Below are 12,236 nucleotides of genomic sequence, written 5' to 3'. Positions count from 1 at the left end.
TTTTTCTCACATCCTTGCCAACACTTGTTACTTCTTGTCATTTTGATTCTAGCCATTTTAACTGGTGTAAGGTGATACTCACCATGGCTTTGATTTGCATTTCCCTTACGGTTAGTGATGTTGAGCATCTTTTCATGTGTCTGTTGGCCATCTGGATGTCTTCTTTGGAAAAATGTCTATTCAAGTCCTCTCCCAATATTTTAATGGGATGTTTGACTTTTTTGGTGTTGAGTTGTAAAGTTCTTTATATATTATGGATATTAATGCCTTACCAGATCTGTCATTTGCAAATATCTTTTCCTATTAAGTAGGTTGTCTTTTTGCTTTGTTGATTGTTTTCGTTGCTGTGCAGAAGCTTTTTATTTGAATGTAGTCTCAATAGTTTATTTTACCTTTTGTTTCCCTTGCCTCAGGAGACATATCTAGAAAAATATTGCTACAGCCAATGTCAGAGAAATTACTACCTGTGTTCCCCTCAAGATTTTTATGGTTTCAGGTCTCACATTTAGCCCTTTAATCCATTTTGAGCTTATTTTTGTGTATGGTGTTAGAAAGTGGTTCAGTTTCATTCTTTTGCATATAGCTGTCCAGTGTTCCCACTACCATTTATTGAAAAGACTGTCTTTTCCCCACTGTATATTCTTGCCCTCCTTGTCTTAGATTAATTGAACATATAATTATGGGTTTGTTTCTTGGGTCTCTGTTCTATTGTTCTATGTGTCTGTTTTTCTGCCAGTTCCATACTGTTTTGATTACATTTTTAAAATTTCTTAACATTGCTTCATTCTACTTAATTTCATGGTTATTTTCCATTTATGGCAAGTGATTCTTATTTTCCATTTACCTTCATTTCCTTTTCAAATTTAAGTAAAAAAGTGAGTTGATTTAAAATTGTTGGCAGAAATTATGAAGGTCATAACTGAATGGCTGAAGTTTGGGAAATACTGAGCTAAAGAGAAGAGAAAAAATTAAAATGAGTTTTAACAGATTATGTTCCATAAAACATTAGTTTCAAAATATGCTTCCGGTGGGGGGCGGGGTGGGGGCAACTCTGTTCTGCAGGAAAATGAGTTTGAGAAACATGTATACTATATCACCCTCTAAGAGATTCGCAAGGCATATTAGCATATTAAAAGCTTGAAGAAGTTCTGCAATAAAGAAACTCATTTGATTTTAAGTCAGCACTTCCCAAATTTATTGGACCAGAACTTTTTTTTTTTTCCTAAATAAACTATTAACATTGAGATCCATTTTAGGAAATACTGGTGATAAGGAGTTTTATGTTTAGGGAAGAAGGGCTTGCCAGGATTGATCAGAATAAACATCAGCTGGGTCTCCCTTACTCCCTCTCTCCCTTTCTTGGTCCTTTCAGAGGATCAGAGGGCATGTAAACTGACACAGTAACAGGGGAGGGCTGGTTTGGAAGAGAGAATACCCAAATAAGAAAAGAGATGTCGGCTAGCTCAACAGCAGGTCAGATCCCATAACAGAAATAACTCAGCAGGAATTTCGGAGGTATTCAACTCTGCATAAGCAAATGGGAGGGGAGAAGATTTTAAGACTGTGTTAAGGAAAAGGAGATGTTGTGCAAATTTCGAAAGTAGCTCAGAAGAATTCAAGTTTTAGGAGTCTTGTTTGTGAAAGGTTTGATGAATTTCGAGAGTAAAGAAGTGGAATAACCGAGGAGGCAAAGTTTGTGTCAAAACCCAAAATACATCTATGCGCCAAACACAAAGTAAGTATGCTGTAAATGTCAGCCATTCATTCCTTCACAAAAACTATTTTGTCCAGTCCCCGCCCCCAGTATTTCTCAGTGTGATGTGCCTGGGAGGGCTTATATTCTTCCATTATCTTGGCAAGAGAAAAGAAATAATACAACCTGAGAAATGCAAGCTTGCTTAGTGCAGTAGACAGCAGCTAAAGAATTGGGGGAGCAAACCAATGTTTTCCCCAATACGTGAATTGAACAAACTGGAAGGATAAAGAAGAAAAAAGTGTCCCTTGGCTTTCCAAATGTGGTGGGCTAGAAGCAGACCACACTATGAATTACTGACAAAATGAGAAAACCAACAATGTTAATTGGGACCCTGCGCTGGTGGTAGGGTTTACGGTGAGATTGTGTCCTGCCTCTCCCACCTGTTCTGATACGGTTTTCTTCTTATTTGCCCACCCAATGTGCAGTTATCATTCAGCCAGCCCTTAGGTCTTGTCAAGAGGAAATTGTCCCATATGCAGCTGTGGATTTGCTGTGTCTGTGGGAGGAGGTGAGCTTAGGATCTTCCTACCTGCCATCTTGAACTGGAACTTCATAGATTTTTTTCTAATCAAAAAGGGAGAGGCTTGATCTGGATTACAGATTTTTGAATATAGATTCCATATAGCCACTAGGTCCATAAAGCCCTTGAAATTATACACATACCGATTTTCTGGAGCGAGGATCCATAGCTTCTATTAGATTCTCAAAGGAATCCCTGACCCAAAAAAGGATAAGAACTATCAGACTAGATTATTTCAAAGCCTAGCCCAGGTGAATATTAATCCAGAACCATTCAAAAAAGAAATTGGTTTATTTGATTTTTATCTTATTGGTTGATTTTTAAGCCATATGCTCCCACTAGCTTAAATGAATAGTTCAATTGAAAGAAAAAACTTAATTGTTTTCTTTAAAAGATTTTAAAAAGATAAAATTCATTTTCTCCTTCACGCTAAAAACCTCCCAACAGATTTGGCATGATTGGTAGAGTAATAGGAAGCTCAAAGCTCAAACAATTATCTCAATGAGTGCAGAATTGATTTTGAATTCTCAAATTAGAATTGAGGTTGCATGGAAAATTTGAAAGTGATTCTACTCTTGAGTTTTTAGCTGATTTCATTTTAAGCCTTGTTTAAGAAGAAGAATACCAAGTTGAATGAGTGAAGAATCTTTCCAACTCAAAAAGCATTCACAATGTGACCAGAAAGCAAAGGATTGAAGCAATGATGTAAATATATAAGAACTAGCTTAACCGAAACACTTGTCTTCATTACGCACTGGACAAAAATGATTTCTTCTTTAGGGGCTCAAATTGTCTGGTTGGGTTGTTTGTCCTGGTTAAATTAGACAAATAAATAGTTGCTCTCTACCTTACTCTTTCATGGCAATGACCTTAACATAGATATTTTTACAGATGTTTCTTCTAACCATTTACAGATAAGCTATATTGATTGGGTAGAGAAATATTTCTCTATGGAAACTCAAGTTCTTCATTTGTTAGGCTCTGGCCAGAGGGGTCATTTTTGGAGGCTTCTGGCCGTTACTTCTCTGTCATCCAGTTGAGTAGCCAGTACACAGGATCAGAGTGTCCACATACCAGACAGCATTATGGATTCGTGCATATTCCTGACACCACTGCTTATCACTTTTTGTTTCAGGTCCTCCACTCCTTTCTTGATCTTAACATTCCACTGAGCTAGTAGCGGTTACTGATATCCCTTTCAGGTGAAGATGCGGGATCTTACTTTTATTGATCTCCCAGAAAATAGACTGCATTTATTCCCGCAGAGGCCCAATGGGAACCACAGGGATAATAGTCACCTATTTCCTGTCTCCTCTATGGTTGATACGATTGGATGAGAAACTGACCCAGGTGTCTTCCTGAAAAGTATGCTTTCACACCTGATGGCCTTCTACCCCCTTAATTATCTTCTTTTAGGAGCTAGAGACACTCCAGTGGTTTTTAAAAGGGATGGGCATAATCAGTAGCTGCTGGTTGCGCTGGCACCAGCTTTGGGTTGCTGGGCCCATCCCAGGTACGTGATCCCATCCCAGGAGTCTGAGAGGGGGAACTGGCCATCTGAAGCCCTGACAGACTAGGGCCAGTGGTCTTTTCAGCAGTGTTGGGGGATCTGATGATGGGTTGTATCGTGGGAAATCCTCTTCATGATGGTGATTTTGTCCTGCTGGAGAGAGAAAATCATGTTTAGAAATGGGGGAGCAGGTGGTGATGATCTGAGACCCTCAAATGCTGGGATCTAGAAGGACATCCTGAGTGGACAGCTGCTCAGCCACCTCAGCAAAAGGAGGTTTGATCCCCAAGAGAAGACAGAGGGGGATTGTTCCTTCGAATATTACCTAAAGGTCACCTCATTAAGCTTAACCTGAACACAGTATTTAAAATCAGACCCACTGATACACCTGAGCCTCCGTTTCTTGCTCCACTCTCCTTTTCCCACAGCACTTATCTTTTCTACAAATTGCGATTAACTTATTAATGATTTAGGATTGGGGTGCCCGGGTGGCTCAGTCAGTTGGGCGACCGACCGGCTCAGGTCATGATCTCGCAGTTTGTGAGTTCAAGCCTCGCGTCCGGCTCTGTGCTGACAGCTCAGAGCCTGGAGCCTACTTCGGATTCTGTGTCTCCTCCCTCTCTCTACCCCTCCCCTGCTCACGCTCTGTGTCTGTCTCTCAATAATAAATAAACATTAAAATAATTTTTTTTTAAATGACATAGGATTGATTTTCATCATCATGTGTTTCTATCAGAATGGAAGCTCCACACAGGCAGAGATCAGAGATATTTGTTTGGTTCATGAAAATTCAGTTGAACTGTATAAAAAGAAATTCCCACTTTGGGAGGTTAATACAGTGCTATGTCCCAAGATTACAGAACAGTGCCTGCTACGTGGTAGGCCCTCAGTGAATATTTGGTTCACTGGTTGAAATTTTCCTCACAAGCCTCTTCCAGGGAAAAGAAGGCTCAAAGTATCCATTCTGTGGCAAATATTTTTTTGTATGTTAATGTGCATAAAGTGCTATGTGAGGAATTGACGTTAACACCTATACCTACACCTCTTCCAAAAAGTCCTTTCAAACCTCCTGCTCTGTCTGCCACACTGCTGCCTCCTTTATTCTGGTACTTCTGCTCCAGCAGAGAATAGGAGGACTCCATTCCAGTGAGTCTGCAGTTTTTTCCTTATTCATTTACCCTCTTATATCCTCGCTTCCATCTGTGCTCTTCATGGCTCACCATTATGATCAGTCCATTATAAATACCCTCTCTCCGTCACACCTTCCTGGCAAACCCTCACCACTGCCTACAACAAACCCTCCACTTCCAGCAGAGAAATTGAATCAATGCCTATGTGTTCATATATGGAAACCAGAGTTTAGAATTAAGAGATCTGTTCAAGGCACATATAGCTAACCGTGGAAGTAATCTCGTTGTTTTGTTTTTTTAGGTAAGCTCTACACGCAACATGGGGCTTGAACTCATGACCCCAAGGTCAAGAGTCACATGCTGTACCAACTGAGCCAGCAAGGCACCCCACCATAGGAGCCATCTTAATAATAATAACAACCAACATTGATGAATCAAATGCTTTATGTCAGGCATTGACACAAACATTATCTCATTTAATTTTCATAACAACCCTCTCCGCTCTGTAGATCAATATGGTAAGGTTCAGGGAGGTTGAGTAAACTGCCCAAAGTTATCCTGCTAGCCAGTAGTCTACATTTCAATCATTTGACAACTGTTTCTTAAGCCAATAATCCCTTCAAGCAGTGTACTGGGAATTAAGTCTACACTGGTGAACAGAACAGACAGTCTTTACCCTAATGATGACATAGTAATGGGCAATATTTATTAAGCTCCTGCTAGGTCCTCGGCATTATTTTGTTTTACTCTCGCCACAACTTTGTAATACAGACACTATTAACAGAATATACAATTTTGAATGAGAAATTGAGTTTGAAAGAACCTTCCCCAAATCCTAGTGCTGGTACGTGAACTGGTTAGGACAGGTATATGAATTCACAAAATCTGACTCCCAAGTTCATTTTTCCTGTCATTATGCTATGCTTCTTCCTGGAGCTTGAAGTCTAGTAGGTGAGAAGGACACTAACAGTAAACCCTAAAAAATACATGAGATTTTTCAGGCTACCTTATAGACCCCTTGGAAAAATCACCTAGGGCCAGTGGACCTCTTATTATGCTTTGATAACATCACCTTCCTCTGGCCTGCCAGGTCCATGGAGGTTGTGGAACTGTGTGTGTGGATGTCTGCCAGGTTGCTCATTCTTATAATATGCATGATGTCAAGCAAACCCAATTTTTATATCATGGTTTCTATTGAATGTAAAAAACAAAAACAAAAACAAAAACAAAAACAAAAAAAAACCTGTCAAGTTAAAAAGAAAGAAAGTGCTTATAAACATTCCAAACATTTTGTTTTGTGTTGGCTGGAGTTGGAGTCTAAATAAAAGCTGCAAGTGTGACTAATAATTATAATCTAATTTAGTGCACTGAATTGGAAAGGAGTAATTACTGCTTAGGACTTTTTGGAGTAAATGATTTATGGTTGACCTACAGTAAATTATTATTGGAATTAATAGTGAGAAAGGGAGGAATTTGAATGCAAATTAATTAAGTTTGGAGCCCTTTCTATTTAGGTTGATAGAATACTGGAAAATCCCAGGGTCTTATGTTATTTGGCTGAATCTGGACTTGAGATAGATGTGGGATAAACATTCTGTTGGTGTCCGTAGGTCTTGGGTGTAAAGACACAGGCCTCGTGCCGGACCTAGAACTTTTCTGATCTGATCAGATAAGAGCCCTGAAGGAAAAACGATTTCCTTTTCCAAGAGAAAAATGTATTCTCATAGAGCGCTTACATGCCCCAAGATTGTTGTACTCTCTTCAACGTGTCGGTCTCTGGAGCCACCAAAGCCACCACCACCACCATGTATTGAGTGCTGACAGTGAGCCATTAGTTATGTCCAAGGTTTCCCAACCTCTACAAGATTAACGGATTTGTTGTGGGATGCTGTTCTGTGCGTGTGGGATGTTGGAAACCATCCTTTGCCTCTACGCCCTAGATGCCAGTCACATCCCTCCACCCCGTTGTGCCAACCAATATAATGTCTTCAGACATTGTTGAATATACCCTGGGGAAGAGGGCACAGTTATCCCCAGTGAGAACCACTGTGTAACACCCTTTATGTGCATTATCTAGTTCATTCTTTACAATGCCCTATAAGGTGTGTGTATTAGTACCTGCTTCACAGATGAAAACACTGAGGCTTATACTTGGCCAGAGTCACAAAGCTAATACATGTTGAAGCCAGGGTTTAAACGTATCTGTATTGGCCTAAGCCTCTGCTTTCAGGTGAGTGATATTTTTGATATTACAATCACCTCTGTCATTTTTTTTTTAATTTTTTTTTCAACGTTTATTTATTTTGGGGACAGAGAGAGACAGAGCATGAACGGGGGAGGGGCAGAGAGAGAGGGAGACACAGAATCGGAAACAGGCTCCAGGCTCCGAGCCATCAGCCCAGAGCCTGACGCGGGGCTCGAACTCACGGACCGCGAGATCGTGACCTGGCTGAAGTCGGACGCTTAACCGACTGCGCCACCCAGGCGCCCCTCACCTCTGTCATTTTTAATGAATAAGCAGCAGTTAAGTGATTTGGTCAACATCATACAATTAATTTGTAGCAGAGGTGGGGCTATCAGCAAGGCATCCTTAAACCAGCTGATCATAAGAAGTAGAAATTCAGCTGATAAATGAAAAGTGCACTCATAGTTGTGTTGCTGGTCTTAAGTTCTTCTTGTCTCTGTCGAATGGTACTCTTTTATTTGTACTATTTAGATTTGGAATATAAGGGGGTCTTTAAACTTCTGTCAACTAACTCTGAAACACATACTGAGATTTTAAAACCGGTTTCTTAACATTGGAAAGAAACAGACCTTTGAGTTGTTACTGCTTTATAATTATGTATAAAAGCATTTCAACCCACCCAAATGTTTTACCAGCCCATTTTTCCACCAACAAGTAGAAAGAAAGCCAAACAATCCAGTGAGAATTCTGTTCTATTACTAGCATACTCTGGTCCTGCTGGCGGGCCAGTAGATAAAGGGGTAGGTAGCTGCATGACTATAATAAAACAGCACCAGACAGCCTTGGATTAGAACTTGTCAATGTCCATTCCAGCTCGCATTATTATTCAATTCCACATGTAACACAGTGGGACCTGATCTGAAATTTCTGCCCAGTGAGTGTCTGGCCACAGAAATCAATGTTTTCTCTACGGTAGACAGGCAAGTGCTTTCAGAATCTGTTAGGCTGAAGAAATCTAATAGAGAAATCTGCATAATTAGCTCTTTGACTAATCTTGCTATTGCCTTGGAGTAAGAGGCAATTAAGACTGCGAAACCAGTTTCATATATTTGAACTGTGGGGATAGGGGGAGTACAAGCTTTTCAGATCTAGAGTGAGAAGCTTATTCTCCCTGGAAAGTCTTCAACCTTTTGGGATATAGAGCTTTCCTGGGAGCAAGTAGGTTTCTTTGGGTTCTGAGGTGCTGCTGGGTTCCAATAAATCTATGCTCGTGGACTTTCCAAGGCTAGGGATCCCAATCATATATGTGGTCAGTGAGCAGGACTGGACCAAGGAAGAGAAGTCAGCAGGGCAAAGAACCAACATCAGCAGGCAAATAATACCTACCTGGTGATAATAGAAAATGTAGAGAATAATTTCAAGATTTAAAGGCACAGGATAGCAGATATTTTTTTTAGACTTTCAGATGGACTCTGCTAGAAGGAACCACTACTGACATAGAGTACAGAGTTCAAAAGCCCATCCATGGACTCAGATCACCTGGGTTCCAATCCTAGCTCTCCCACTTACTGGCCGTGTGACCTGGGATGAGCTGTTCAATTCCTCTTGTCTTTGTCGTCTTCATCATAGGACAGGTTCATAGTAAGGGCAACCTCACAGAGTTGTTTGTAAGGCTTACCTGAGATAATGCCAAGAAAAAATCAGAGCTGGCCATAAAACACAGCACTTAGTGAATTCTGGCTGTTGTTGTACAATCTAGCCCCTTTAGTAATGGGGTAACTAAGGTTTCAAAAAGTTGTGGCAAAGCTGGACTCCATGTCTTCTCCGTCCCTAGAATCAAAAGGCTTTCTTATGAATCACTACAGGCTTTTCACAATATCTCGGCAGGGCAGGGAAATGACATGAAAAGACTCCAGCTATACAGTGGGTCTGGCACACATGTGAGCTTTCAGAGCTCATGAAAAGCAGCAAACTCTTCTCTCCATCTGAAGGACATCCTTCTTCCACACAGTGACATCTAGGACATCTGTGAGCCATTGCTTTTGAACATGGGAAAAAGAAACATTGATATATATCCCATCTTTGTCCATTTAGGATGCCACTGTATATACATCTGTGTGGTTTAAGCTTTAGGATAAAGCAGAAAATCCTAAATGTCTACAGAGGGATATTTCTACCAAAGTGTTGGGGTTAATCACACCTTGAGGAGAGGTAAAATGAGATCCTTCTGCATATGTTTAGGTTTACTTGTTGAATACATTTGGATTTACCTCACACCTTTTTGAGTACCTAGAGTAAATATAGATTTTAACTGGTCAGCAAATCATGACCATAGATGGTTTAGGTTTCACTGTCTAATAGACCTGGTCTTTCTAAACAACGTAAAACAGTTGAACTGATCATCATTAGACCTTCTTTGAACAGTCACTGAGAAATGAAGTCATTGAGAAGTAAACCTTGGTTTTGCTCACATTAGTGGGCATGGACAAAGGAATTAGGCCTATTCTGATAGAAAGAGCCAGCGGGCAGAGAACATGGACTAGATCATGCGAGGACTATAGGATGGTGATTGGAGGTCAACTATATCTGTCCTCTGATTTCCTGAGACCCGGCCCTATTCTTCCAGCATTTCTCTAACCAAGTGCTTCGTGAGGCAGAGCCCAGCACAGCCTCATCACAGTTTAGAGAGGCCATTACCGCATCCATCACCAGCCATCCTCATCTTAAGAAATAGAAGGCCTACATCACTGGTATATCCTTTACTGAGACTAGCACAAAAGAATAGGGAGAGGTAGATGAATGGTGTTGCTTGTTTTCTCTGTCCACTTTCCTCTTTTAAAATGTTCAATTTGATTAGGCCACGTTGAGGTAAAGAGGGTTGAAGTAGCCCCAGATCAATGCCTCACTAACTCAGATGACATTTGTAACAAGATTAATACACATCCAGGGTGCAGATAAACTCTTTCAGAGGCTGAGGAAAAAACAATCACCTTGACCAGGCTGCAGGGGCGGGACTGAAGGTTATTAGAAACCTGAGGTATTTATGGATGAGGTGACACTTTAACTCCAGGAGACTGGAGTTTGGAAAAAGGATGTCATTTTTTTCAGACAGCTAGGACAGCTCTTGAGGACTCTGCATATCTCTGATGTGACTGTTTCGTGCTTTGATGAAAGGAAGGATGGTTTATTTATACTTTTAACCTTTCCTATTTCCCATTTCATCCTTCCAACATTAGGTTAATGACTTTTCTTCTTCAGTATTGTGGATGAATTAGGTTGTGTCACAGGGATAAACACACAATGTGCAAAGTCATCATTTTTGGAGACTATGGACATCAACAAAATTACTGACTTTCGGGAAAACAGAAAGGAATACTATGATTTATGTTATATAAACTCTTTAAATTGAACATGCATACCTCTGAGTATGCTCTTAAGCTTAGGAAAGCAATTTGAGAGGTTTGCGAAATTTAAGGACAGCTTGTGCAATTGAAATTTTTTTAATGGAATTTCTTTTTTTCTAAAACAGTTTGAGGTATTTCAACATGGGTCACGTAGGAGCCACCAAAGATCATTACTGATCTTTAAGTACAGAAATCCCACGGGCCCTTGTGTCAGTGAGAGAAGTAAAATGTTACCTGATTGCTTAATTCAAGCATAGTAAGGTTTCTCAGCTCAAGGAGGAGAAGGACGTATTTAGAAGTAAAAGCACATCCAGTTTCATACACAGATAAAAATGAAACAGAACATAAAGATAACCAAATTAGAAATTATCGTTAGGGAACACATCACTTTCCTCACAATAAAACACTTCCAGGTTCTGACATTTTCAAGATAGGTGACCTTGGGTGAGGGGCTTAATCTCTCCATGCCCTACTTCCCCCATCTATCGTGCTAGGAGGCTTCATTGAGATAATGTATACAAAATGTCTGGCATTGTAACTTTCCCAAAGTAACCACTCTATAAGTATTAGCAATTTTTTTCTTACTTACTTGCAATTTTTGCTATCTTACTCAATTTTAAGTGGCCACAAGCCACCTTTCATCTTTTGGGAATAGGCGAGAGTAAATTATAGATTAATCTGTTCATTGCGTGGCAGCCACAGAAATAGAGAATGACCCTTGGATGTGGGATGGACTATTGTATTTTTATGTCACAAAATCACCTCTGTACTGAACCAGAATCAGGGACTTCAGCAAGGGATGGGAACTGGGAGTGTCCCAAACTGGCAGATGGCTCAGATAAACTTCTGAGCGGATGGGCTAATCATATATCTGTTCTGCCCAGACCAGTCAGGGCTCATGCCTGTTGTCTTGGCATCATTACTTATAGCCCCCTTGACACTAAAGTGTTCTGGTTGGACAATAAAATTTATGGTTACCATAATGACTACTTCATTGAGATGTCCCCGGAAAGAGGACAAGTTGACACTGAGTGAGACAGGGGCCTTAAGAGAAGCCAGAAGACCGTTCCCGAGGTCTCCGCCTAAAGGTTGACCTGTGTCATCTTACAGAAAAGACGTCTTCAGTGTCTCAGTCCTAATAAAGATTTAAGGAGTTTGTGTGTGTGATTTCATTGAATATTTAAAAATACAGCTCCCTAAACACAGTCTGATTAATTAGGTCATTTGAGCCTTAACTCTCTGTTTTTCTTAATTTCAGTATGTTTGAGCTGAGAGCCAGGGATGTGAACAGGCTTTCTTTGGGTCCACTGGGGTGACTGAGCCTCAGTGGAGGTCCCTGGAGCTTGGGGTCTGGTCCTCAGTGGGGCAGATCCACAAATCGAATTTTCTAATCCAATCGGACCCCAGGACTGAGTCCAGCAGGGGAAGAGCTCCTGGCTTCAAGGACAATGAAAATAATAGGTATCAAGTGTCACGGTCTATTCTGAGCACTTTGAAGAAGTTATTTGAACTCTTTTGTTTCTAAAGCATAGGGTATGAACAGAGTGTTCCTGGGGTATGACCTGTCTTAATCCCGTAGCAGACACTTAGGGCCATGGGTCGTGTTGTGCCCAGGAGGAGCACAGGATTTCTCAGTAAGAGAGGTGTCCGTGGATTCCATAAAAACACTGCATGTGTTTTGTGTTTGTGACCTGTAGGGTCCTTTAGAGCATGGGACACAGGGCAGGGGTC

This window comes from Puma concolor, chromosome D2 (assembly GCF_028749965.1).
Source record: "Puma concolor isolate L17-30 chromosome D2, mPumCon1.1.hap2, whole genome shotgun sequence".
Lineage (NCBI taxonomy): Eukaryota > Metazoa > Chordata > Mammalia > Carnivora > Felidae > Puma > Puma concolor.
This window is presented reverse-complemented; position numbering follows the sequence as displayed.